The following is a 15,694-nucleotide window of genomic DNA, read 5'->3' on the forward strand; positions in this document are numbered from 1 at the left end:
TTAAGAAATCTGACATAGATATAAATCTTACGGCAAACTAACATTTAAGTTAACATTAGTGAAGCCTTCGTACATCTATTTTAATCAGTTTGCCCATATGCTAAAAGGGCCATTTCCTTTCATCATTTCGTATAAGTCACCAATCCATTTCTCTCATCTTTTTATTTGTTTGTTGCAATCAGGATTAACAATTCCTACAAGAATCAGTAGAAAAACTAAAGTCAACAGCCTAAATCCAAACAAGTTTGCTGCTTCAAAACACTTGTTTTATTATGTATAGAAAATGAAGTAGTCTAGTTACACATTTAGAAAAAACTATTTTCTTAGAAAGATAGCGGGTTATTCAGATTAGGATCAGAAGGGTATTTTTTAAACAATCCTTTGAAGAAGACTTTTGATAATGCTATAAGACCCAATAATTTTTTTTCTTCTCACAGTGATATAGGTTGCATTCCCAAATTCTTTCAACTCAGATTGAGGAAACAAAGTATTGAGTTTAAATTTGGAAAAAAATACTTGGTTGGAGTTCTCCAGATCTGTTCACCATTTATTAGTAGTAAGTAACTACTGTACTTGAAAATAACTTCAGGGTGGGCCGCGGTGGCTCAGCGGGCAAAGTGCTTGCCTGCTATGCCGGAGGACCTTGGTTCGATTCCCGGCCCCAGCCCATGTAACAAAAACGGAGAAACAGAATACAATAAAACAAGAAAATGTTTAAAAATGTTTCCCTTTCTTCCTTCCTTCCTTCCTTCTATCCTTCCTTCCTTCTCTCTGTCTTTCCTTTAAAAAAAAAAAAAAAAAAAAAAAAAAAAGAAAATAACTTCAGTTTAATTTTCCTTTTATTCAGAGAAGAATAGACAATCTGGCTGAAAAACCAATGTTCATTTCTCTTGAGGGAACATCTTACTATGACCTCATTTTCAAGCACTGACATTTCATCAGGTAGGAGCAAAACATCTTTTAATTTTGAGAAGTTTGTTTAATTTTTGAAATTTCCTCCAGTATTTAATAGAATCTTGTTTGACAATAAAACGAAAGTTCCTCTATATTCCCACTTTGTTCTATGCTGACGGGCATTCTTGCCATTGTCAGAGGAAGGTAGAAGAAACCAGAATGCACGCTCCGTGAACATTCATTCATTTGTAGAACATTCATTCTACCTAAGGTTATTGAGAGCCTATTACTTGGCAAGTAAAATGCTAGGTGTTGGTGATGTATTGGTGAATGAGATCAGCAGGCTAGAGACCCAAGAAATATTTGTAGAATGAATGGGTAAGCTACCTCTTCATTGATACATGCTTCAGATGCCAAGCTCTGATAATCATTTATCATATTTCATTCTTGAAACCACTAAATTCTATAGATGATGAAACTGAGATGCAGCTAAGTTAAGTAAACAACTGAAGGCCACAGAGGTCGTCAGAGTCATTAGCAGGACTTGGAATCAGGTCCGTGTGACCTTACAATCCACAGTCTCCACTTATTACACCGTGTTGCTCAACAAAATACAAACACAATGAAGAATTTTCCCATACCTTCTTTTTTTGCTCTCTGTAGCTTGGTTTTGTTTTGCTTGGACCAGCTCCATTCTCTTGGGACTTTAGTGTCTCAAACAGGCCCTTATCACTAACAGTTCACCCTCACGGGTGGGTGTGAGTGTGGGTATTCACGCCTGTGAGGGGGGCATAGCCAGTCCAATGGTAATAACTATGAGTTTATTTCATTCTAGTTCTTATTAGAGTTATTTCCTATCGAGTTCATTATTCCTGAATTGAAGCACAGCTACCCTAACATTCTAATGTGCATAATATTACGCAGATAGAGTAAATAACTGCCATCCTCGAGAAGAAAGATATTTTCAGAAATTCGGTTTACTAAAATACGTAACATTTTGTAAATGTTGATGCCATTGGTGGAGGGGAAAGGGAGTGCTATTTGCTCTGTTCTATTTTCAGGTCAACAGAGCAGTGTTCTTTGTATTAGCTGATGCCATTATATAAGTCAGGGGCAGTCAATCAGTGACGAGAAAACAGAGATAATCTGTCCTGCACAGTAGCTCTCTGGTACAAAGGGCAAAGATCTGGTCATGATTTTTGGTGCACTTGCTGCTACTTTTATAATTCAGGCCAGGCACAGTCTAAATAGCGCACAGCAATTTATGTTTATCAAATATTGATAGAGCACAAACTTTGTGATAGGTGGTATGCTAAGGGCTGGGGATATATCGGTGAATAAGATAGCTGAGGGCTCTGCACTCATGAAGCTTTGCGTCTAGAGGAAAGAGCAGAAAAATAAAAAGAAACAACAGAGCGAATGCGAAGCCTAAAATAGGAGAAGGCAGGGACTTAGGGAACAATATCTATTCTGGTATTCTGGATGCTAAAACAAATACCATACAATGGGTTGGTTTAACAGCAGGAACTTATAGGCTCACGGTTGGTATCTTCTGAGTGACCGGTAGTCTTTGTAGTCCCTTGACTTTTCTGACACATTTCAAGGCACATGCGGCACCTTCTCCTTTCTTTCCCAGGTTTCATTGACTTCCAGCTTCTGGCTGCTTCCCATGGCTTCTATCTGGGCCTTTCTCTATAAGGTCTTCAGAAATGGGATTCAGACCCATCCCAATTCAGTTGGGCCTTATCTGAAGTAACCTTATTGAAAGGTCCTATTTACAATGGGTTCACACCCACAGGAATGATTAACATTAAGAAGATGTTTGTCTGTGGGTACCTAACTCCAAGCCATCACAGGACCCAACCTCCTCCAGGAGAGCAAGGGATGTTCCCTTAAAGAAATGATGTTTAAGATTCATTCTGGTTTTCTAATTGGCTTTTGGTCTTGAATCTTCGTGTTTGAATGGCTGCACAGTTTGATAGCGCATGACTGACACACAGTAGATGTTTAATGAATATCTGTTGAACAAGTTTATGAATATATGAATGAGTGAATGATGGATAGAATGAATTAAACAAAATATGGAATTCTCTTTGCCAGAATAGGCATAGCTTTTGAAGTACTTGGGTGATAACTTGATTTCTGAATTTCCATCTTCTTCATAAAAGCCATATTATGCAAATCTATTGACTATAGTAACAATGATGCAAGCTTCACTGGCATTTGCCCCATAAACAGAACACCATTTTTTAATAGTGTGAACTTATTGCATCTTTTTGTCTTAAAACCAAGCAAGCTAAAATGAACATGATTATTCTTAAATGAAGAGTTTTTAGAATGAGAAAGAGAAAGCTATTACTTAAAGCAAATTGTCTCAAGGAATTAAAATGCATTTCTGTAAAATATTTTCAAAATGTTTTTCTAGATATTAGCTATATTCAAACGTTTAAAATGACAGTTCTTTTCCATACCTTTAGAAACTCAATCAACGGAAGGAGTTTGTTCTAACAAGTTACAGTTAAACTTTCTTATCACAGAGATGAGGAAAAACCTCTGGTAAGTTTTTTGTAGTAGGAGACTGCCAGCAATGTGATGAAAACAGGTTATCTTACAACTTTTTTTCATTTACGCCTAGATTTTTTTAATATAGGGTACTGGTGTATTTGAGTTATATTTTTCTCACAAAAGCTTCCCTTTTGTGCAACGCCTATTTATATACTTTTTTTTACTTAAAAATAAATTTATTATAACTAATGAATATAAAATCTGACTGATGTTTTCAAACCTCTTTTCAAAAACAAGTGAAATCCTATCTTGCTCCCTTTTCCCACAAGACATAGCCCAAGACGCGAAGGGGTCCGGGCGTCCCTGCAGTGGGTCCGAGCGCCGCCAGGGGGCGTCTCAGCAGCGCGGGGCGATGGTGGTGTTGCCGGCCTGGGAAGCCGCCCCCTTGCGGTGGGGGCGAAGGGGCCGCGGACACCACGGAGCAGGTGCTGTACAAGTGGACCAACTCTCTGAACGGTTGGTGGCCTCGATGGTTCCTTCTCTGTCGGCGGGTATTATCCTATTAAGATCCTTCGGAAGATGCCTGTGAAAGTTGCAAAGGGGGCATCCAAATGGCGGTCTGTGAAATTCAAGATAATAAACGCATGGATCTGATAATTCCAGTATTCCTACCTGAAGGCCGGAAGTGTGGCTGAGAGACAACGGTGGGGTCAGCCAAGGCTTGTCTGACTGACAGGACACAGAAGGAAAAGGAGTTTGGCGAAAACACTGAAAACCAAAATGTCAGCACTAAGACTCTACTGTGACCTTCTTGTTCAGCAAATAGATAAGACAAAGGAAGTGACCACAACTGCTGCATCCACCGCTAAGGAGGGAATGGATGTGGGAACTCTGCAGAAATCAACCTGCAATACTTTTCTGAAGACCTTGGGCGAATGCATGCAAATTGCAAATGCAGCCTCTGCCTTGGAGCTGCTGCATGGCTCTGCCCCCAGGATCCCCGCAGCTGGCGATGCTCTCAAATCCACCAAGATGAAACATCCTATTGCACCGATTCATAAGTCATTGGAAAGACAAACTGAGTTGAACAATTGTGAAAATGGATCTTTAAATATGGAGACAAATGATGATGAAAAATTCCTAACAAAAACTAGAGCCCCTTACTTTTGAAATCTTCAGAGAGACTACAGCGTGTCAAGTGCAGGAAACAAGAGATTAAGTAACTTGCCCGTAACCATACAGTTGGTAAATGGCTGAACCCAGATTTGACTTCAGAAATTCTGCCCCAGTACACTGCTCTCACTTGGTGTTCTATGTTGTCAGCCAATAGATGTGAACAGTTTGTAGTCACAAATAAGCACAACAGGGAGAAATTGATGCGCTGACTCCCCAAAAATGAAATAAAAAGCAAAAACATATTGGAACACAACAATGAGCTGGAAGACCAACCACATGCAAATGCTATTTCTATTATTAGGCAATTCTTCTGGTGGGAATAAGAATCTCAAAAGCCTGGTTAGTCATAGATTAGAGTTTCTGACTCTCACTTAGGACTTTAAATGTCTTTGGGTTGCTTTGAACCTCAATTCTTATCTCTGTAAAAATGAAAGTAATATTCACTTCTTAGAATTAATGTGAGGACTAAATAAAATTTTGCAAACAGAAAGGCCTAGTGCATTGCTCTGGAACTTGGTAATTTCCAAGTTCCCAATCACAACTATACTAGGGAAAGATACTCTCAGGTCAGATATCCAAAATAATCGATACCTGTTTACAGGAGGTAATACGGTATAATGGTTACATTCACTATTGGTAGAGACAAGCCCTCTGGGGTCAAATCCTACTTGCTGTCACTTACAAGCAACATGATCTTGGAGGAGTTCCTCAAGTTCTCAGTGCCTCAGTTTCTTCATCTATAAAGTGGGATGAAAGTGGTAATTAAACAAAATAATCTATGTAAAGTGCTTAGAAAAGTCACAATCATGTAGCAGCCACTCAATAACCATGGGCTATTAATATAACAGTGTCATAAAGCTATAGTTAGTTATTTCTTTAAAAGCATTTTGAATCCTCACAAACAATTTGTATTATTCCAAAATATTACTTTGTACCTCCTTGCAACCAAGTGATATTAGAGCCAGTGGCCCATACCAAAGAATAAAATGATCAAATAAAGTATTCTTAACTTAAACTTATGGGAAATATTCAGAAATGGGTCTCAAATATAACCATTTTACTTCATCAGTCCTTATTGAGAGAGATGAAACTCCAGACTGGAAACCCAAACTTGAAAGAAAGGTCTTAGATCTTAGTCAGGTGTGCTCATCTTTTGTACAGAGTCTCCCTCTACTGACTGAGAAGATGTCAGTTTGTTTTTTATTATGGGAGTTGACATAGAGCATGACAGTAGGGAATAAGTAGGTCATTTTCTTCTTCAATTAGATGCAGATCACAAGAGGTACAGAAAAGAGAGATGCTCTTCTGCCTTAGTCACGTTGATGCTCTAAAGCACAAAGAAGATGATGAACATCTCTTGGAGGGTATGGTAGTTAGGTTCAGGTGTCAACTTGGCCAGGTGAAGGTGCCAAGTTCTACTACTGTGAACATGAACCAATAGCATGTGAACCTCATCTGTTGCTGATTACATCTGCAGTCAGCTAGGAGGCGTGTCTGCTGCAATGAAGGCTGTTTGACTTAATTGGCTGGTGCTTAAATGAGAGAGCTCAACATAGCACAGCACAAGCAGCTCAGCATACCTCATCTGAGCACTCACAGCTCAGCCCAGGCTGTTGGAGATGCAGAAAGAAATCACCCTGGGGAAAGTAGTTGGAACCCAGAGGTCTGGAGAAAAGGCCAGCAGAGATCGCCCTGTGCCTTCCCACGTAAGAAAAAACTTCAGTTGAAAGTTAGCTGCCTTTCCTCTGCAGAACTATACATTAATTAAATAAATCCCCATTTATTGAAAGCCAGTCCGTCTCTGGTGTGTCACATTCTGGCTACTAGCAAACTAGAAAGTGGAGTGCTGCTGAAGTTTGCAAACACCAGACATGTTGGACCAGTTTTTTTGATGGATAAGGGGAAGACTTTGGAGGAACTGTGAAGAGAATGATAGAGAAGTGCTGGAGTGCTTAAAGAGACTTTTGGTGTAAATAAGACCACTGCCAATCTGGAAAGAGGGGGACACAAAAGGGACAAATTAGAGTTTGCAGAGTGAGAACCATGGAAGCTCAGTTCTGAAGCCAAGAAACCTTGGCCAGGAGAGTGGACCCACCCATATACATCGAGAGGATGAGTCTACCACCTTGTTTCAGTGGAAGAGTTGTGCTGCCTCAGGCCTTGGAAAAGGTACAGCACGCTCCTTGGGGACTGGGGAGAGGCTGGCTGCCACCACATGGAGGAGTTGAGCGTGTGCTCTGGAAATGGCAGAGAGCCCAGGCATGGCCCCGATGCCTGGAGAGGGTGGAGCCAAGAAAAAGATGGTCTCCTCAATGTTCCCTGAGGTTGATTCGAAAAGAGGCGGGCCACTGCATAGGCCCTTGGAAAGGGTGGGACTCCCACTTTCTAAAGCTGCAGGAGAAATGATTTTCAGACTTTGAAATCCAATGGTGTTTGCCCTGAAGGTTTTCAGAACTGTTTGGGTCTTGTGACTCCTGTGTTCCTTCCAATTTCTCCCTATGGAAATGAAAATTTGTATCCTGTGATAGTCCCCCTTTGCATATTGGCACCAGATAACTTGTTTTGAGATTCATAGGTCCACAGCTAGAAGAAAATTTTTTGCGCTTTAATTATTGTTTAAGGTGATGCGTGTAGTTGCCAAGTTGACAAGGGATGGGATATGTGGTAGTTAGATTCAGGTGTCAACTTGGCCAGGTGAAGGTACCCCGTTCTACTGCCGTGGACATAAGCCAATAGTACATGAACCTCATCTGTTGCTGATTACATCTGCAGTCGGCTAAGAGGCATGCCTGCTGCAACTAATGATGTTTGATTTAATTGGCTGGTGCTTAAATGAGAGACTCAACACAGCACAGCCCAAGCAGCTCAGCATACCTCATCTCAGCACTCGCAGCTCCACCCAGGCCTTTAGAGATGCAGAAAGGAATCACCCTGGGGAAAGTTGTTGGAACCCAGAGGCCTAGAGAGAAGGCTAACAGAGATCGCCTTGTGCCTTCCCACATAAGAAAGAACCTCAGTCAAAGTTAGCTGCCTTTCCTCTGAAGAACTATACGTTAATCTAAATAACCCCCCTTTTATTGAAACCCAGTCCATCTCCAGTGTGTTGCATTCTGGCAGCTAGCAAACTAGAGGGCTACTCCCTTCTTCTGGAATGAACCCCTAAAATACAGCCTGGGGTCCAGTGCTTCTGTCAATATCTTGAAACCCTAAGCCTTTAGCCATAGGTGATTGAGCTATGGGTAGATCCCTGACTGACCCAAGCTAGCTCCACCAGGTTCCATTCCAAGAAGTCATTCATGGCAGCATTCCGAAGAGAATGTTACCAACTTGATTATTTGATTCTTCCATCAAATCTGTGAGATACCTGATATCATGCCAACTGTACCCATCCCCCCCCACCTTTATCTCTTATTAAGTTAGGTTGAGATGATTCCTGGGGTTTGCTGAACCAATCTAAAGTAAAAATTAAGGTCACATTTCTAGGAACCAGATTGGCAATCTTTTATTTTTAAGCATAAATTGCACATTAGAAAGAGAAGTTGTAGATTCAAGTAATGGAGAAAAAGTTACTAAAGATTTTTATATATGAACTAGATGGTACCTGTAATAGAACTCTTGGAAAACGGAAACTTTATTTTGAAACATTTTCAGTAACAGTCATTTAAAAAAAACTTTCAATATTTAATAACTATTTCTTGAATAATTTTAATTTTTTCTATAAAATACACCCAAACCAGTCAAAGGTTTAGTAATTTTTTGTGTGAATAGAGCTACAACTTGATGCAAAAGTATTATGTTCCCCAAAGATGAAACTGGGCAAAGGATATAGTCAGACGTGAAAAAAGAAGAAAAGAAATGCAACATGTAGTTGGAAAAATATTGAATCTAGATAGTAATCGAGAAAGCCAGAAAGGTTAGTTTCTAGGAAAGCGAATACTATATTAGGGAAGGAGGAAAAGGGGGAGGAAGAGTCTTAATCCTTCGCATGTTCTGAATGGATAAGGACAAGTTGGGGAAGAAAAGGCAGGTTGAATGGGAACCAACAAAGTATTCTGTAGAATACAGGATTTAACGAATATTTTGTGGACTAGATTTTCTTTTGAGAGAATGCTGGGGCCTACTTTAATTTTAGATCAGGATGAAAACAGAAGCTGCCACTGCGGGAAAGCTGACTTCTTACTTTTAACTTACATTTATGTGATTTTTCCCTTTTCTAAAACAAACAGGCTTACTACTGCAGTACAAATAACATTTATGGACCATTTAATTCTGTGCTAGTCACTGTTCCTAGCACTCTACACTTAAGTCTTACAACAACCCTATGAGGAAGAGTAGCACTGTTATTCCCATTTTACAGATGGGGCATTAAAGAACAAAAAGAGGAAAATTGCCCAATGTGACACTGCTGGTAAATTGCAGATGGACTTGAATCTTCCTGGATCCTGAGTGTACCCCCTACCTACAACGATGGTTAGTTTCTTAACTGTTATAAGGCATTTGTTCTCTTCTGCTGATATGCTATTCCTACTCCAGCAAAATGAACACCTGTCTATGTATATCTGCATGGATATATGTATACACATACTTCTGTGAATATATCTGTATATATACACGCACATAACACATTTTATTTTTTAAAATTTATTTATTAATTAAAAAAATTTAACAAGTGAACTAAAATATCAACATATATAATCAGTAATTCACCATATCATCACTTAGTTGCATATTCATCATTTCTTAGAACATTTGCATCAATTCAGAAAAAGAAATAAAAAGACAACAGAAAAAGAAATAAAACGAAAACAGAAAAAAATAGATTATACATACCATACCCCTTACCCCTCACTTTCATTAGCATTTATGCTAAATTTATTTTAACATTTGTTCCCCTATTATTTATTTTTATTCCATATGTTCTACTCATCTGTTGACAAGGTAGATAAAAGGACCATCAGACACAAGGTTTTCGCAATCACACAGTCACATTGTGAAAGCTATATCATTATTCAATCATCCTCAAGAAACATGGCTACTGGAACACTGCTCCACATTTTCAGGCATTTCCCTCCAGCCTCTCCACTACATTTTGACTAACAAGGTGATATCTATTTAATGCTAAGAATAACCTCCAGGATAACCTCTCTACTCTGTTTGGAATCTCTCAGCCATTGCCACTTTGTCTCATTTCACTCTTCCCCCTTTTGGTTGAGAAGATTTTCTCAATTCCTTGCTGCTGAATCTCAGCCCATTCTAGGGTTTTTCTCAATCCCTTGATGCTGAGTCTCAGCTCATTCTAGGATTTCTGTCCCATGCTGCCAGGAAGGTCCACACTCCTGGGAGTCATGTACCACGTAGACAGGGGGAGGGTGGTGAGATTGCTTGTTGTGTTGGCTGGAGAGAGAGGCTACATCTGAGCAACAAAAGAGGCTCGCTTGGGGGTGACTGTTAAGCCTAAATTTTAAGTAGACTTGACCTATCCTTTGTTGGGGTTAAGTTTCATATGAACGAACCCCAAGACTGAGGGCTCAGCCTATAGCTTTGGTTGTCCACACTGCTTGTGAGAATATCAAGAATTCAACTTGGGGAAGTTGAATTTCTCCCCGTTCTCACCATTCCCCAAAGGGGACTTTGCAAATACTTTTCCACTCACTGATTGAATCACTCTGGGATTCATCGGGACATCACTCCGGACAAACAAACAAAATCTCATGTCCTACCTGAGATTCCAAGTACTTAAGGTGTTCAATCAAACTATCTACGTAAGTTATATTAGGAAACACACTAGTCAAAATATAAATTTTGTACCAAATAAACATTTTTGCTTTAGTCTCACACATAAGGAGAGATTTTAAAATATTAATTACCATCTATTTTCAGCACCCTGCAGTAATAACATTCCTTTGTTCTTCCTCATGCAAAAACGTTTTTAAAATTTGTACATTTAGTCACTATCATTATACACTCAGGCATTCCTAGATTATACCATCTCAATCTCTGACATTTATCTTTCTTTCTGATTTCATTTATGCCCCCAGCCCTCCTCCCTCTATCATTCTCACATGCAGCTTCATTCAGTGTTTTAACATAATTGTATTACAGTTAGGTAGTATTGTGCTGTCCATTTCTGAGTTCTTATATTCAGTCCTGTTGCACAATCTGTATCCCTTCAGCTCCAATTACCCAATATCTCACCCTATTTCTATCTCCAGATGGTCTCTGATATCAACGAAATATTCCAAGTTTATTCACTAATGTCAGTTCATATCAGTGAGACCATACAGTATTTTTCCTTTTGTTTTTGGCTAATCTCACTCAGCATAATGTCCTCAAGGTCCATCCATGTTGTTACGTACTTCATAACTTTATTCTGTCTTAAAGCTGCATAATATTCCATCTTACGTATATACCACAGTTTGTTTAGCCACTTGTCTGTTGATGGACGTTTTGGCTGTTTCCATCTCTTTGCAATTGTAAATAATGCTGCTGTAAACATTGGTGTACAAATGTCTGTTTGTGTCTTTGCCCTTATATCCTTTGAGTAGATACCTAGCAATGGTATTGCCGGGTCATATGGCAATTCTATATTCAGCTTTTTGAGGAACCACCAAACTGCCTTCCACAGCGGCTGTAGCATTTGACATTCCCACCAACAGTGAATAAGTGCGCCTCTTTCTCCACATCCTCTCCAGCACTTGTCATTTTCTGTTTTGTTGATAATGGCCATTCTGGTGGGTGTGAGATGATATCTCATTGTGGTTTATGATTTGCATTTCTCTAATGGCCAGGGAAGTTGAACATCTCTTCATGCGCCTTTTGGCCATTTGTATTTCCTCTCCTGAGAAGTGTCTGTTCAAGTCTTTTTCCCAACATAACACATTTTAGAAGGTAATTTAATTTAATTTATTGTGTCAGAAGTTATGTAAATTATTATTTGTTGTTTGCTAAACAGCCTATCAAAAACATTTATCAGTTTCTACTCCCATCAATATATGTGTGCGTTCCCTCATCCTTGTCAACGCTGAATACTATTAAATTTTACTTTATGCCATCCTGTTAGGTGAAATATGGTATCAAGCTGTTGTGATCAACATTTGTTTAATTAAGAAACACACTGAGAATCTTTTTTTGTTTATATTTTTGACCACAGTATTTCTTTTAGTGTCTGTGAACTCTGTCAATGTGTATTGTTTATTGGGTTGTCCATTTTTTTCTCTTGACTTTTGAGAGCTGTTTTTATATTAAGAAATTAGCCCTTTGACTAAGATACATATTGCACATATTCTTCCAATTTTTCATTTTTCTTTTGACTTTATGATGTATTGTACATATAATTATATGCCATATAGTACTTTAAAAATAATTATGTGACCAAATTACCAATAAGACCAATGAGAAAACAGTCAGTTTGGGTAACTGAAAAACCTTGAAAAGTGTTTAGAATGTAATCAGATGGCACATAGTAAGTATTCAGAAACATTTTTATTCCAATTAGGAAAATAATGACTTCATGCTTGATGTTAAATAGTTAATCCATTTAGAATTATTTTGATGTAAGGAATGAGATGGGGGACCTATCTTACCTTTTCAAATTGTTTGCTAATTGTTCCACTACCATTGATCTGACATGTCTCATACTCAGTTGTCAAATATGTTTGAGTCTATAGATTCCATCTGTTCCACTGTTCAAAAAAAATTTTTGATTGCCATAGTTTAAATATATACTTTAAACATCCGGTAAAGATAGATATTCCCCTTTCCCCAACCTTTTCCAAAAGTTTCCAGGCATTTGAGCTGGTAGAGTTTGGCATACCAATGTAATGTTATTTTCATTGGAATTAAAATTATTTATAGATTAATGGCATATCAGATATATTTATAATTTTTTATCTTACTATCCAAAATAAGACATACATTTCTGTTGATTCAAGTCTTTTCTATGTCTCTTAAATATTTTAAAAATATTTTTTAGCCATGTGTGCTGGTTTGAAAGGATATATGTACCTTAGAAAAGCCATGTTATAATCCCAATCCCATTTTGTAAAGGCAGCCATTTCTTCTAATCCCAATTCAGTACTGTTTTGAATCTGTAATTAGATCATCTCCCTGGAGATGTGACTCAATCAAGAGTGGTTGTTAAACTGGATTAGGTGGAGATGGGTCCCCACCCATTTGGGTGGGTCTTGATTAGTTTACTGGAATCCAAAAGAGGAAACATTTTGGAGAATTTGAGAGAGATTCAGAGGGAGCAGAGAACACCACAGTACCAATAAGCAGAGAATCCACCAGCCAGCAAGTTTCGGAGATGAATGAAAATGCCTCCTGGGGAACTGGAGAGAAAGCTAGCAGATGACGCTGTGTTCACCATGTGCCCTTACAGCCGAGAGAATCCATGACTGTGTTTGCCATGTGCCTTCTCACTTGAGAGAGAAACCCTGAACTTCATCGGCCTTCTTGAACCAAGGTATCTTTCCCTGGATGCCTTTGCTTGGACATTTCTATAGATTTGTTTTAATTGGATTTTCTCAACCTTAGAACTGTAAACTAGCAACTTATTAAATTCCCCTTTTTAAAAGCCATTCTGTTTCTGGTATATTGCATTCTGGCAGCTAGCAAACTAGAACACCATGTCTTGCAGATTTTTTTTACTTATTGCTGCATCAAAAATTTTGTGGCTTAAAACAACAGAAATTTATCCTCTCACTGTACTGGAAGCTAGAAATATGAATTCAAAATGTTGGCCGGGCCATATTCTTTCTCTCCCTCGCCCTAGATCCTGGCAGTCTCCAGTCATCGTTGGCATTTCTTGGCTTGTAACTGCTTCATTCCAAACTATGCCTCTGTTTTCACAGAGCATTCTTCTCTATGTCCCTGTGTCTTCACATGGTCTTCTTATAAGGACCCCAATCATTAGATCTAGGGTCTAATTCACCCTAATTCACTATGCCCTCATCTTAACTAATTCCATCTGCAAAGACCCTGTTTCTAAATTAGGTCACATTCTGAGGTTCTGGTAGATATGAATTTGGGGAAACACTAGTCCCAGTGCACTGGGCATCCTTATTTTGTAGTTGGCTAATGAGAATGTTTCTACTGTCCTATAAAACATGGTGCTGGTTTTTGGTAGCATACTTTTAAAAGAAAGTCTAAAAATACCTAAATTATAATAGCAAAATATTAAATCAAAATGCTCTAATCTTCTTAGTTATTGGTGTCAAGAAGCATTTATTTTAACTAAATCCATTGCAAATTATATATTTTTACAAAGAAATTACTATTTAGTAACAGTAGCAGAATTTAGTTTTATATAAACTAAATAAAATTTAGCATTAACTTATTAAATGTAATAGAAAACAATTCATTTTAATAAAATTTACAATAATCAGAAAGACACAACTGTTGGGCATGTAACACACACATACAAATTTAATAGCCTCAAATTAACATCTGAAGGGTGTGCAAGGGTAGTTCAGTGGTAGAATTCTTGCCTGCCATGTGGGAGACCCAGTTTCGAATCCTAATCCATGCACTTCCCCAGTAAACCAAACTAGCAAGCAAAATAAGCAAACAAGCAAACAAATAAACAAAAAATTCAACAAATTATGCTGCAATAAGGATTCCCACATGGAAAAACAATGAAATGTGACCCCACCGTACAGTATACCAAAAAAAAATTCACATCTAAATTAAGTTCTCAATGCCTCCCACCCCAAAATTGGGCGTCTAAAACTTAATAGCTTGCTCATTCCTTTAACAAATGTTGGAAACCTACCAGTGACAAATCAAGTAGATGGTGAGTATGCGATAGTGAACCTCATACCAAACTCATCCTAAATCGACTGGGATAAGGCTAAATTAAACAAATATTACCATCAAACCGGTTAGTATATGAAGTGAGTGAAGAAAACTGTAAATGTCACATTGTTATTTCTTCTATAAACACTGAAAATATTTCTACAAATTAGAAACTACAAATAAAGATAAAACTTTGAGAGTCACAATCATGTCCAGACACTTGTGCTTGTGAAGGGGGATGGGACGTCATAAAATAGAGGAAGGTAGAATTGTGATAAGCAGTACTTTGTCTGTCTGTCTCTGTGTCTCTCTCACACACACCACCCTGCTTAAATGTTTATAACTGACAGTGCATTCTAACTATTCCCCAGGTCTCCCTAGGCATTAATTGAAACAACAGCTCCCTAACTGCTTCACACTCTCCAGAAGCTTTGCTCCACCCTGTGCTGTCAGAATGCACTTGCTAACACTACCTCAGCTTTGGACGCATTCTTAGCATTGTGATAAACAATTAAAGACCACACTCCTGGAGGAAACATCCTTGTATTAATTTTCACAGGTTCTGACCTTAGGAGTTCAAATAGGAAATGACGGTGCCCCCCATTCTTCTCGTTCGAATTAATAAATGATGTCAAATCTGTAGTTCAAAGGCAGAAGGATACATTAACCAAAACAACTCAAAAGAATATTGTATATAAAATGAGTAGTATCTAGAAAACGTTATACATTTAGCTTTCTAAGCTGAGAAAAACAGGAAGAAGAAATAGTAATATTCATCATTTTTATGTTTAACATTAAGAAACGTCCCATAAAAAAATCTGATTAAAAGCTGAAGAATTGATTCCCAGTGCAAACCAAACAGACAAACAAAAAGCGGAAGAATATGGTACTCATATCTACATGGAAGTGACCTTCTAGCCCTGCTTAAGAGCAAAAGACAAGCACTTGAAGGAGAATGAAGAGACCTTCAGTCCTGGTAAGTAAACAACCAATTAGTAGAAAAGAAAACACATGCACAAAACATATAAAAAAAAATTAGCTAGGCTTTCCTTAAAATTTGCACTATCAGTCTCACTCAGACTTAATATTTGTATTTACATTAATATTCACTAATCTCTGCCCTAAGGAACGTCTCTGAGCCTTTTTGAAGCGCAGTAGTGCCACCTACTGCTCAAATAAGGCAGCTCTGGTTTTCAGCAGGGGCAGGGATCTTTCACCTTTTGTGGATCCTGAATCCCTTCATGAATTCTATGACATCTACAGATCCCCTCACCAGAAAAACTCAGGCTCTTACATAAACACAGAATTTGCATACAATTTCAGG

The 15,694-nt window shown here is 38.3% G+C and overlaps 1 pseudogene; it reads left to right on the plus strand.

Annotated features, from left to right (window-relative positions):
- Positions 1-908: 908 nt before the first annotated feature.
- LOC143665977 (pleckstrin homology domain-containing family A member 8 pseudogene) lies at positions 909-4,569 on the plus strand (annotated as a pseudogene).
- The last annotated feature ends 11,125 nt before the right edge of the window (positions 4,570-15,694 follow it).

Source organism: Tamandua tetradactyla, chromosome 22 (genome assembly GCF_023851605.1).
Source record: "Tamandua tetradactyla isolate mTamTet1 chromosome 22, mTamTet1.pri, whole genome shotgun sequence".
In the NCBI taxonomy this organism is placed as follows: Eukaryota; Metazoa; Chordata; class Mammalia; order Pilosa; family Myrmecophagidae; genus Tamandua; species Tamandua tetradactyla.